We start from the raw sequence: 14,511 nt of genomic DNA, 5'->3' as shown, positions 1-14,511 counted from the left end.
GAGCCAAGGACAGACTGTGCCGATGAGGAAGAATATGCAGATAAAGATAGTGTACCACGGTCTTATGATTTGAATAATAATGATGTGAAAAATGTCAAGAATGATGACTTAACAAGCAAGGATGATAGTAAAAACATTCATTAAAATGCATAATGCTGTAGGAATATAGAAAGAGGATAAGACGATGATTGAAAGGTGATTATGTGAAGTCTTGAAGAATGATAAAAGTAATAAATGAAAGATGATTGTGAGGGATGAGAGAGACTGTTTCTTTTCCATTGTGGAAGCCTCTATTCATGCTGCACAGAAAGTGAACCTTTCCACTTGAAAATGGCTGCCATTGTTTACATGTGCCTGCAAAGCCTCTATGAATGCTGGGGGGGGTGAAGCTCAGGAGGTCTAAGGAGCTGTAGCCTTGTCACCTACAGTCACACACAGACACTTTGTCAAGATTCATCATGTTCAACCGCCAAGCAACACTGGCCAGCCTTGCCCCATAGACATTGTGCATGTGACACTATATCACAGTAATGTGGATTACAGGAAAGACGTTTTTGCATGAAAAACATACTTTACTGCCAAAATTGTAATTGCAGACATTTTCGCCGCTGTACTGAATACACAGAAACACACAGTCCCGGATAATCCCACCCCTTTGCCCTCGCTGACTGCTCTTTCCTCTCATCCAGATGAATCAACGTGTAATTACAACCAGTTCGGCTGCCCAGAAAGCTCTCAGACTCTTCAGAGAGCTCGAAAAGATTGTGCTGCTCCTTCTCATCTGCAGTCCGTCTCCTAAAGGTCACCTTCTCTGTTCTTTTGTCTTCTCTCTTTCCTCCAGCTTTGTTCTTGTTCTGCCTTCTGCAAACCTTACTGCAGCACACTTCCTGGATAGTAACAACGTGGGAGGCCGTTTGAACTAACCTGTTTTACATTGAATAAAATGATGCTTTTTTTTCTTCAATACATCAGAGTGCACGTGGACTACCACTGGCAAAAGTTTCTGTATAAGAGATGACTTCCTACAACATGTACTGCATGTATTTTTATCCACTTTGTGGACAAAGTGACTCATGGTTGACCGTGAGGGGGCTGTAACTGAGCCAGGAGCTCTCTGGTGTGGTGATCTTTCCTCCACTAATCACAGGGTTCAGGATAACAAGGCCCTGTGTGTGTTGTCTAGCCAGCTGCACTCTACGTTTTAATGAGGACACGTGTAGCTCAGTCAACAGAGGTGGGAGGCTGATGATGGTTTGTGGGTCAAGTGAGTGGACAAACACGATGGGGGAGCAGGTCTGTGTGATGGTGGCTGCATCAGACGTAGCAGCAGACAAATATTTACACGCTGGGGATATCTAGCAAATTGTTAAGCGCTGTTATTTTTCTTTGGGGCATTATGCCAGTAGATATTCAGACGCTGGATAGAATATCTGAAAAGATGATGCAATATATGGCAGATTCTTTGCAATGATTTTAATACACCAAAGAGTGTAACGATACATCAATCTCCTCTCTGAAAACCAAATTATCCACCCACACTGACTCTTCAAGTTGAATTTGTTGGAGAGTCACAGTGTTGTATCATTTTTAAAAGACAGTTTCAACAAGTTATAGCCGTGACCTTACAGTCCCGCAGAATGTCCGCATTACCCTGCGTTACTTTGCTACTTCTTACCGTTTTTATATTCCTACTTTTTTTATTTGCTCCAGGTCCGTTTCACACTGCTGGGGCTGCAGCTGAAAGAATCAATAATTTTCCGACAAGCAATAATTTCTCCAAGGGAATCAATAAAGCCTCTTCTATCCTTGTATTTTATAAGAATACATCAATGCAACACATCCATTTAATGGAAAACACAACTGCATTTATAGTCAGATCCACTTCTTTTCACAAATGTGAACCACGTTGGGGCTAAAGAAAAAGTCAGTACGATTCATCCTCTGGGGACCGTGACCGTTGGCCAGCCGGTAACCTGTGCTTATAAATGTTTACTTTGAAGTTCATGATTTCTGATGTCAGGACAGTTGATGGATCTGCTTAAACACAAGCTGTCATCCTATCCTGAAGGTACCACAGGGACTTTCCTGAGGGAGTGGTCATGTTGATTCCTTTCAAGGTTTGTTTCACATTATTGTTTTGCTGCTCCAGCTGCACACAGTCAGTGGGAACCAAGGCCTGAAAGGTCCTCCCCTTCCTATGCTCCCTCTCCTCTTTTTTTACAAGCCCCAACCCCCTTCTTCTGTGTTCAAAACATCCCTAGAAGAAAGCCAGTTTTTGCCTCTAAGAATGACCTCATCCATTGTTTTGTTTTTCCGGGCTTAATGTTGAAACGCCGCTAAACATTGACACACTAAATGAGGTCTACCTTAGTCTGCATCTTGAAAAAAGTCAGAGAGAAAAAAGTGGTGGAGATGAGAAACAAATGGGTGGCGCGGATAATTTAAGTATCTGAAAAAAAGACACGTAAATTAACAATGTAACACTCTCAGATTAATATTTAGGCTATGAGTGTATGCCACTATGTGATATACACTGTGCAAAAGCTTGTTTTGATTCTGTAGTCAGTTGTATAACTACTATTACAAAGGCATTATCAAAAATGATGATAGGCCTATTTCATTCTCATTTTCCATTTCTAGGAACAAGAGACATTAATACGTAAGAGACATCTTCTAAAAACATGTTAGAATGCACCAGAATGTGGGAAATTGCGTCTACTTATTTCCAAAATTTTGGAAATAAGGACTAACCACCTAGACAGCCCCCCCCCCACACACACACACACACACACACGTGTCAAATGCTGCTGACGTCCCTGCACACACCGTACCAATCTCTGTAATGCAAGACAGAACTGATATATAATCTGATATCTATTGTCTGTTTGCCAAAATAGTGCATCTCCTACAATTCCTTTTAGGAAGAACCAAAAATCAACAGCCCTTTGTTAACAGTCTCTGTTGTAATGTTAAACAATGTCTTAGCAACGGCACACTGAAAATGTATTAAGGCGTGCTTTGAGGACTCAGTGTTACATTCATATCAACACATTTGATTGTGGAGCTGTCTTCCAGTGTTTCCCTACTTCCAGTACTGTGTCTCAGCCTCTTGAAATCCTTCTGTTAGCGCTGAAGAAAACTCTGAAAGTGTGCTGAAATATCTTCTTTGTTCAAATTGACAAGTACAGTACAAGCTGGGAATCACTTTGGACTCATGAATCGGAGGAGGGCGCACACTTCCTGTGAAAGCAGGCTGTTGAACATTCTGCAGTCTTGACACCACTGACCGTATTCATGCCAAGAGAGTGACACAATCATCATGTAATGCATAGGTGATTTGACAGGTTTCTTTTTTTTTTTTTTACAAATTCTGGCTTTGAACGGAGACACACAGGTGTGAGAGGAAACTACGCAATCACACATAAGGTGCTTGTGCAAGCCAAGGCATCACAGAGACATTCCCACGCTAGTGTGAAAATGAGCGGAAGCCTTGCAGAGAACATGGAGTAATGTTTCAAATATGCCAGAAACGTGATCATGTAGCTTTTGAAAAATGGAGGAAATGGTGGGTATGCGTTGGTTTCCTCCGCAGAAAGCAGCACATGCTCGAGGGCTGGACTTCAGATATGTTTTTTTCCTCCAGTGAAATGTTTTAACCGGTGAGCCCATCGCACAAAGCATCCTGCATAACTGTTTAAACACCCTTTCAATTGATTTACGGCAATTAGGGATCAGCTTCGATGCTGCTTGACATGAGCGACCCCACCTCCGCCCACAACCTTTTCCAATCAACATGTGAGAGGTGAATGTTCTCCTCTTAGAGGAAGCTCCCGACTCTCACCTAATCACCCTGTGGGAGAGGCTTCCTCTGAGCTTGTTAAGGGGGAGGCTTCACCAGCATGTGTGTTCATGGGATCTCAATGATGATTCACTGAGCTTGCTTGCTCTCCTTATCCTCGCCTCGCCCCGGCCTGAGCCAAGATGCATTTCACACTCCTCTTCTTAAACCCCTCCAGTCAGAAAGCTGTAGCTTTTTCTCCACATGAGTCACTAACGGAGCCACTGATATAGATCCTGTGTGGGTGGATGGTGCCCCCCGTGCTCAACTGCTGTTATTACAACTATGAAGATCATCCAGCCTCCTTTAGAGACTATGAAAAAAGACAACTCCCCCACATTGTTCTCATTTTAACTGAAATAATGCCATGTCTGCAATATGCAGTTGCCCCAGGTATTGCTTTACAGGTAAGATCACCACACATGCACAGATGCAGTCTCTTTAACAACATCCTGGTTGTTACAGTTTAGTGATACAGCATATCATTCAGCCTGTGTTACATAAGATTATGCTTCCAAGTGAATTTGATATAGCTAGTAGCAATATTGAGAGGACAGTTTGTCTCAGAGGTAATTTGCTTTTAATAATTCTCAAGATACTTAAGTCTTTCCACAGACCCCACACAAAAAAAACACATGCACTATCCTTGCACACGCCCGTAATGTTTATATGCCCCTCTGTACAGACTGACATGAGATCAGGACTTAATGTTCAAAGCAGAGCATAAATGCTGAACACCCAGTCTTCACCGTTGAACTTGACTGGGCGAGGAGTTGAAAGTGAGGAAAGGGTGGAACCTCCAGAGTGGAGGAGGTGTGATGCATCCTTCCTTAAAGGAAGCATATGGATGGTTGAAGAGAGGAAACCAGCCCCACCAGAGGGTAAAGCAAAGGATATGGAGAGGAAGTCTAATTAATTACAGGAATGTGAGAGATTTATTTGCATTCTTCGGGTTCACGGTGTGTCATAAAGACACTACACTTCTTTTTGGGAGGCGAGTTTGGGGAATACTTAAACACGTTTTCACTTGAGTCATTTGATTTCATTAGTCACTGCATTGTTCATCACCTTATACTTCCAGGGGGGCCTGTTTGGAAAATGTACTCAACCATTATGTTCTTTACTTAGATCGAGTGTCTTTGTTGCAGTTTAAACATTTCATCTGAACAAAACAGGGATCTAGTCTTTATGGTTTTCTGTGTAGTAAAGTAAAGTGACTGCATATTGTCAGATTTGGGAATAAACAATGTGAGCAGAAGGTAACGGGAAATGGTTGATGGTTTTAACTGGTGATCAATCCCACAAACCAATGCTCAGCTGAGTGTTCTATAGGTACATGGTAAAAGTTATCTCTCTTTTAGAACCCATCTGATTGCCACACAGATAGATTTCATTTCCAGAGCTTTTTCTACGAATAATCAAACGTGTTCTACAAGGACAGAACATTGCCAGTGTTATTAACATCAAACCTCCTACTGAAATTTCCAACGGGGATCATTAAATTGATGTAAAAACCAAATATCAAATGCTTCACCTCGCATTTTCATGGGTTCCCTCCAAATCTTTCACTTTCCTCCCACACTCCAAATCAGATGCAGTTCAAACTGCCCATAGGTGAAAGAGAGGGTCTTTGTTTGGCCTGTGTGACGGGCGAGATGTCCTGGGTGCTTTCCTTCCTCCCACCGACTGCTTTCAGGGATGAACTCAAGCTGCAACGACCTTGGAAAATGTGGGCCAAGTGAGCACCAATTGCAGTGCAATTATTGATATGACATTCAATTATGGAAATTAGTTCCACTGGGCTCCATCAAACTGTAAGCATTTCCAACTGATTTGTTGCAGGAGTGTTTGTCACTTGAGTGGTGATATGCAGCAGATTGGCAGGAGGATAGTATATAAAGCATCCGGCAACCTTTTCAACCTCATGTTTATCACTGGATGATAAGATTGTGACAAGTATACATCTGCATCAAACAATGTACATGACCTGTGTGTGCTGCATGTCTTCAGAACCGCCTGCGACTGCTTGCAGACTCTGCATTGACTTCAAATCTGCTAAAAGGTCTAGGGATTATCAGGATCACTGCACCGAAACAATAACCGGCACGGATAAGATCTCACCAATTGTATTATCTGTGCTGTGAGTGCTGATGAAATAATATCAACATCTATTCTCAAGCTCGGGTTCATTAGGTGTTTTGTTTTTTTCCCACGGTGGTATTCTTTCATATGAACATCTGTCCTCTAATGCTGTGGATGAGAATCACATTCACTTTCATTCTCGCATTGGGGAGCATGGGAACAAAGACAAGGCTACCAGGTATGAAAAATGAATAGTGGTGATTTTGAGTCGGTGCCGGCTAAATTACAGCTTGACGCAACCCCGAAAAGCACACAGCCTATATAATCTTACAAACCTTGAAAAAACCCTACTCTGATTCGGTGCACAAAATGTGTTTCATCTAACACTTATTCTGTTAAAATAGTTCTCAAGTCTCAAGCAAAATTACCTGTGTTGCAATATCCTTGAATCTCACGTACAGGCGGAGTTTTTGTCTTGGAAAGGAAAGCAGACGTGCTTTTGGCTTCGTCCCATCATCCCAAGGGGTCATCTTCACATCAGAGAGGGGCATCCTGAACTCCGGCTGAGGGGAAGCACAAGGAAGTGTGTGTGTGTGTGTGTGTGTGTGTGTGTGTGTGTGTGTGCGTGTGTGCGTCTGCAAAAGCTCTTTAGTCCACAGTGCTGGGAACAGCTGCAGGCAGGACTTCCTGTTCTCCACAGGAAACAAAATGGCGGAGTATGGGAGGCCTGGAACAATGCTGTGAAAGTCAGCCACCACCCAGGTGAAGGAGCGAGGTGCTTGTGACTCGGAGGGCAGCGAGGTGAGCTGGGCACGTCCCATCGCTGCAGCAGGAACCACATGTTGGAACACCTTCCATCAAATGGCTTTTGTGTCGAATTCAAAGCAGTCGGTCTCCATGGCAGGTACATGTACACGAATGTAAAACCCTTCACACCGCTTTCTAGACGTCAGGTCCAAACACACGTTCACGTTACAGAAACGTGAAGCGATGATTGATGTTTAGTTTTTTAGATACTCATGCTAGCCCAGGGCTGCACGGTGGTGTAGTGGGTAGCACTCTCGCCTCACAGCAAGAGGGTCCTGGGTTCGATTCCCGGGTCGGCCCGGGTTCCTTCTGTGTGGAGTTTGCATGTTCTCCCCGTGTAAGCGTGGGTTCTCTCCGGGTTCTCCGGCTTCCTCCCACAGTCCAAAGACATGCAGGATGGGGATAGGTTAATTGGTGACTCTAAATTGCCCGTAGGTGTGAATGTGAGTGTGAATGGTTGTTTGTCTCTACATGTTGGCCCTGTGATAGACTGGCGTCCTGTCCAGGGTGTACCCTGCCTTCGCCCAATGACAGCTGGGATCGGCTCCAGCCCCCCCGTGACCCTAAATACAGGATAAGCGGTAGAAAATGGATGGATGGATGCTAGCCCAACGGCATGTTCTTCCCGAAGTACAATTCATTCTCAAAATAATGAATAGCACTTCATAGCAAATTAAGTGCAATGAAGAAAATTAGATTGCATCATCCCGTGATTGCAACATTAAAGTAATCCTTGGAAAATAATGTGAACTAATTATGGCCGACAAACTAATGAAGCAAACACAAAAATGATCACATTTGCAGGCGGTTTCCTCTGACACTTTGTCACAGAGGATCCGGGCTATCTGCCAGAAATACAGTCGTGTGCATTCTCACGTTGCTCCAGCGATCAGAATAGCAATGGATGGAAGTTTACTGTTACTTCTTTGGTTTCAGGATGTTACAAAGGCCCTATTTTTAGTCTGTGAGAGATATAATAATCTGCTTTGTGCCCGTTTTCTAACTTTTGTAGATAAGGAACTGCCACTTTTCTGTGACTTGAGTCTTGTTCTTGAATAATTGACATTAAGTGGGAAATAGTAATAGAGTGCCACATTTAAACACAACATCATACACAATTATAATTTGTTATTTCCAGTGGAAGGTAAAAGAGGAGATGGTGGCAGTGTGGAACTTTGGACAATGGAAATATGATCGCCAAGTTATTGTAGAGCTTAGGAAACTGAGCTATTGCGTAATGTCAGACGAAATACTACTCCACCAGAGATTTCCATGCCCCCCCCCCCCCACCCTCTCCAATCCAACCACCTACAGTCTCCTGATAGTGCTCTCGAGAAAAGGAGGTGTGATAAAGCCAGGATTAGAAAAATCAGGGGGTGGTCACACGTTTGAACATTGTGTCTGACTTCAAAGACTCCGGTCTTGAGAGTTACCATTGAGTTGCCTGTTTTAAAAATAGAATTGCGTTCGACTAGTGTATTCTCACACATGTGGCGCTTTCGTCCTGGGAGACAACGTGGCAGAAAACATTCCTTTGTCTTCCTTCTTTGCCGTTTTACCAAATGTAAAACACAAGCTCCTTTAAAAGGTGATAAGGAAGCAGAGATGTGAAGATAACAGACATATGACAACACATTATCTGCACTGCAGAATCGTCCCCCGTCACGTCTTTGTGAGTGAAATAATAAAAGAGTGCTGCTTGTTCAGGTGAGGAGATTGTAGACACTTTTCCATCCCCATATTTCTCTTTTGCAGGTACTGTACATCTGAGCTCTTTACATAACTGGCCTCCAATTCAGCACAACAACATAATCAAGGAAAGGCCGCCCCATCAGTATAGATAAGTGTGATTTGAATGTAATGAAATGTGTGTGTTTTTCAGTTCCTCTACAACAACAACATTCACATCAGTTCAACTGTAAGACATTATTTGTTTAAGTGAGCTATAATGACAATCATGTTCTTCCTCTAACAGCGTGACTTCTATCCTTTAATCGTAGCTGAACTTACAAAGAGAACCGGCCAGATAGCCAGACATCAAACGTTTGTGTCAACTCATTATTAGGCTAGAATTAGATCCCAGTGTTCAACTTATATAACTCCATCCTAAATTCATTTCATGGTGTTTTAACCACGATTACAGGACATCGCAGGAGTTTTATATAATAATCTTATTCCTCAGTGTACTGATATTTTCACTTTGAAATGTAACTCCTGCTCAGGATTTTGTCATTACCAACCTTGTGTCAAACTGACTCACACTCGAGTGATGATTCGCTGTTGGTTTATCACAAGGTCAGCAACACCTTACACATTACATTTTCATTTTCTGATGTTCGTGGTTAGTAATATTCCTCTACACAATTTCACAGGCAAACTAAACAAGAATGAAAATGTCGTCTACATGTATTCATCTGTAGAGGATTTACCTTAATGGCTTTTACGTTTTAAAAACTAAAGGATCAGGAAAGACATACTGTAAGCTTAGTACGTCCACTGTTCTATAGTGCCATGACAGTTAATACTTCAAATGATTTCATTTATCAAGTCAATCAGAACACTGACAAGGTCCTGGCCCAAATCTATCAACTAATTATTTAAAACCACAGTCTCCTTTTCTTCATCATTTTGAGCGCTATGTGTAGGAGGCAGAGAGTGACAGCACTCTTTTGTAATATGGGAGTCGGATGTGTGACATCCGGATTCATGTGTACTAAAAAAGAAAATGAAAAAGAAAAGAGTGAGAAGTTTTCAGCCTCTCCATCTTCTGTTCTCTTCACAAACTGTTCCTGTGGTAGAATCTTAGGTTGCCATGGAGACAGAATCACCCACATGTCTCGTCACGAGGAGCCTCTTATCCATGACAACACAGCTGTTTCCTCTATCCTTCACATTTGGTACATTGGTCATCGCTTTGCATATTCTAAACAATAATTAAATCGAAGGAGCTTTGGAGCAGAACATCCTTTGTGGCTCTGACAAATGCCACCGGTGTTAAATAATGTTTATAATATAATGTGATGAAACTGCATACTCACAGGCTTTTTGTGGGTAGCCTCTCATGTGATGGAGCTTTGGGAGGGATGCATCTGAAAGAATACTTACAAAGGGTGCATTAAATAGAAGAAAATAGAAATTGTATAGGTGCGTAATGCTGGAATCTCTTCTTAATTTCTTGCCTTCTGTGACGTTGAATATGTGGCTAAGCACATACCTACACAGTTCACATCAGAAATTCTTTAACAAGAAGTGTATTCTGCGTCATATTTCCAAATATGGCCATTTCCACAGATGCTGCGGAGAGCAAGTCACTCAAAGAGGTAATCTTGTGTAAAACATGTGAGCATGCTGCATGACGCAAGTGACGGATATATACAAACACCTACACGAGCACTGCGTCTGACTACAGAGAGAGAGGAAATTGCAGTGCCCACACACTGTTACTCCGCCTTGAAGTGAGCCCTCGCTGCTCAGCATTCCAAGCATTTAGAAAAATGAGCAGGGCGCAGGCTTAACTGCCAAGTTTTTACTACACGATTCATACGACATTTCCAACCTCTTGGAAATGTTGTGTGCCACATGTGTGTAGGCCTACTACATGTAGTTTGTCTATCTATCTATCTATCTATCTATCTATCTATCTATCTATCTATCTATCTATCTATCTATCTATCTATCTATCTATCTATCTATCTATCTATCTATCTGTCTGTCTGTCTGTCTGTCTGTCTGTCTGTCTGTCTGTCTGTCTGTCTGTCTGTCTGTCTGTCTGTTTTCCTCTCCACTCCACATAACTGTCCATGTCCATGTGTTCTCTTACAGACAACAGTAATGACACAAAGGCACTTCATAACACATGACATTGTGGGCGGCTGTGGCTCAGAGGTCGAGCGAGACGTCCTCCAATCGATTGGATTCCCGGCTCCTCCGGTCCGCAAGCCAAAGTGTCCTTGGGCCAGATACTGAACCCCAAATTGCCCCCGAAGGCTGTGCGATCGGCGTGATGGTGAATAAGTTTGATTACATCAGATCCCGATGGGCAGACGTCTGCCATCTGTGTATGATATAAATGTGTGTGAATGTGTAAGTGTTGACTGAATTTAGTGCACCTTGAGTGAAAAGAGTACAAAAGCTCTATAGAAATGCAAGTCCATTTACCATTTACATGGCACATGCATGCATCCAACACAAAACAATGTAAATACTGTAAACAAGTGGTATTGCTGTATCATGAGCTAACATTTATTTCATTATAATGAGTAAAAATTGGGTTGTTTTTTTTGGAACTGGAGTATGCTAAAGGGGTATGCTAGTGCCCTCCAACCCCAATGGTACTCATAGCTACTAGGAAGTAGTCACACAATTTCAAATTAATTATTATTTCGTGAGAGAACTAATTATACTTGTCTTCTGTGGCTTCTGCGTTTTTGGTTTTGTTGCTGCTTGTTTCCTTCTAATGCAAATTTTTAAAAAATGCTACTGTTTTTGCTTTGCGGTTTGACTTGTTTTTACTTACGACTAGACGGTTACGACTGCATTTCGTTGTGCATCCCTATGTTGCACAATATCAATGAATGATCCTTGTATATTTACAAAGAGTTAAACTCCTGCATCTCGGACATGCACTTAGATGTTCTGCACTTAGGTGAGGCTGTTAAAAGTACTTCAAAATCCATTTTTATTATCCATAGAATGTATTCCATGTATGCAGTTTCTGTTTGAAAAGCCTCTTCGGGAACTTAATGGATGAATTCACATCTAGACAAATATAGACCCTTTTGGGGATTTTGCTTAGCTATTTTTTTTAATTTATTTATTTATTTTTTACACAAAACCGTCTCCCATTTATGTTGGTTTTGGAGACAAATGTGAGATGTTGAAAAAAGGTAAGTTAAACAGCATATTTTCACACTGTGTTATAGATGTTATGTGTAATGCACAATCACCATGGCTTTAACTGTCACTGCCTAAATTAATTAATATGTGCGACAGAGTACATTTGCTAATAGCTTCAAGTATATTATATAACACACCATAATTCATCCAGGATTTCCATCCTTCATGCAATCACTTTTCTAGGATTTCATTGAAATTGTATCATCCTAAAGTGCAATAGCTTGATTCTGTTGCTCATCAATCTTCTAAACTTCAAACCAAGTCCTTCTGAAAGGTTTGTTAACATGGTGCAACTTGCGCCACAGCTGCTTGACTGTTTAGTTGAAGTACTGTAAACATACACAAACCTGTGTCACTGCACGTGCTGGAGTTTCACATGATTCACCCAAGGATGTCAACCCAACAGGCAGTCGGTGTTCACACAGTCATGGTTGCAGCCCGGCTGAGGGTGGTGTTTGGAGCACAGAGTCAATGGGAAATGCTAACGCTGAGTCATGAAGAACCCACAGCTGTCACACATTGCCACCTGGTGGAGCAGTCTCAGATCATCCATGTGAAGTACTCAGTGAACTCTTTCTCAACGCTGACTTGACATGGCTTGGCACATGGCATGGATGGTGGTATATCATATTTTATTTTGAATGTCGGATAATGTTCTGTGTTTAAGTAAACATAGCTGCTGACATCCAATCTACCACTTTTCCCATTTCCTACTAACATCCAATCCACACTGTGTTATTGCACCAAAGAAATGATCATTTGTTTCTCATTATTATCTTGTTATTTGTGCTTTTATATAAATATATAAAATGTCCAGCTTATAAAGCTGATGTGTCCACTTGGTCAGGAATATAATTGATAATTATGCAGAAGTTATTAGCATTATTACAATGGGTTTCCTCTCCGATGCAATAATGGCACAGCAGCTGAGTGGGCAGTTGCTGGACAATCAAAAAACTAGTGTAGGTGTGGGCCGGTATTCAGCAGCCACTTCCGTTTCACACTGTAACAATGGATCATGACCCTCCGTCACCCACCTCTCCGTAATCTACGTCAGAGGATGACTTTTTGACCTGACGGTTTCACTCGTTAGATGAGGGTGTTCATGACTACATTGTTCTGTAAAACTACGCTTCAAAGAGATAAAACAGGGATGAGATAGTAATGACTGCTCTTAATGTAAACTACGTGGATTCATATACGACCACCTGTGCACACGGAAACACAAACATTTAAAGGTATCACACAAGAAGAAGGAGAAGGAGGAAAAGAAGGAGGAGGAAAGGGAGAAGAAACGGAAGAAGGAGGAGGAGCAGGAAAAGGAGAAGAAGAGGAAGGAGGAGGAGGAGGAGAAGGAGAAGGAGAAGGAGGAGAAGGAGAAGGAGGAGAAGAAGAAGGAGAAGGAGAAGGAGGAGAAGAAGGAGAAGGAGAAGAAGAAGAAGGAGAAGAAGAAGAAGAAGAAGGAGAAGGAGAAGAAGAACAAGAACAAGAAGAAGGAGAAGGAGAAGGAGAAGAAGGAGAAGAAGGGGGAGGAGCAGGAAAAGGAGACGAAGAGGAGAAGGAGGAGGAGAAGGAGAAGGAGAAGAAGGAGAAGAAGGGGGAGGAGCAGGAAAGGGAGACGAAGAGTAGGAGGAGCAGGAAAAGGAGAAGAAGAGGAAGGAGGAGGAGGAGGAGGAGGAGGAGGAGAAGAAGAAGGAGGAGAAGAAGAAGGGGAAGGAGAAGGAGGAGAAGAAGGAGAAGGAGAAGAAGAAGGAGGAGAAGAAGGAGAAGGAGAAGAAGAACAAGAACAAGAACAAGAACAAGGAGAAGGAGAAGAAGGAGAAGGAGAAGAAGGAGAAGAAGGGGGAGGAGCAGGAAAAGGAGACGAAGAGGAGAAGGAGGAGGAGAAGGAGAAGGAGAAGAAGGAGAAGAAGGAGAAGAAGGGGGAGGAGCAGGAAAAGGAGACGAGGAGGATGAGGAGGAGGAGAAGGAGAAGAAGGGGGAGGAGCAGGAAAAGGAGACGAAGAGGAGAAGGAGGAGGAGAAGGAGAACAACAACAACCAATACTTAGCTCAGATAAGAAGTTATTAGACGTGGCCTCTGAAAGGGACGTGCCTCTGAACTTCCTGAACTCGGTGACTCATTTGTTTGCAGAGTTCTCTAAACGAAGCCCACGCTGCCCTACCTACGCCTTATGGGGGATTCTGTTTTCCAAACATTTACTTGCTGCGACAACTTTATAAAGAAATATGATCCCACTGACAAATGAATTTGGACCAATACGTAAACAGCGATAGCCTGTGACTCTTTCATATGGTTTAACAGAATTATTGGACACCCACCACTTGCAGCCCATGAGTCAGCATTGCTGATAGTTATATGTTCTGTCTAGGCTACATCACAAGATAAAGATGTGTTCATAGTATAGACAGGCAGACAGGCAGGTAGACAGGCAGGCAGAAAAGAGAATGTGAATTGATATGAATTAGAATTTTTTTTTGAATAAGATGGTTAACCCTAGGTTTAATGTATGCATTGGTTTGGTTTCTTTTGGATGTGAATTTATATATCTGAGTATTTAGTCGGGCTGCATGGTGGCGTAGTGGGTAGCGCTGTCGCCTCACAGCTAGAGGGTCCCAGGCTCGATTCCCGGGCTGGCCCCAGGTTCCTTCTGTGTGGAGTTTGCATGTTCTCCCCGTGTAAGCATGGGTTCTCCGGCTTCCTCCCACAGTCCAAAGGATGGGATAGGTTCATTGATGACTCTAAATTGCCAGTATATGTGAATGTGAGTGTGACTGGTTGTCTGTCTCTACATGTTAGCCCTGTGACCTGTCCAGGGTGTACCCCGCCTTCGCCCGATGATAGCTGGGATCGGCTCCAGCCCCGCCACGACCCTGAATACAGGATAA

This window comes from Eutrigla gurnardus, assembly GCF_963514095.1.
Source record: "Eutrigla gurnardus genome assembly, chromosome: 13".
Lineage (NCBI taxonomy): Eukaryota > Metazoa > Chordata > Actinopteri > Perciformes > Triglidae > Eutrigla > Eutrigla gurnardus.
This window is presented reverse-complemented; position numbering follows the sequence as displayed.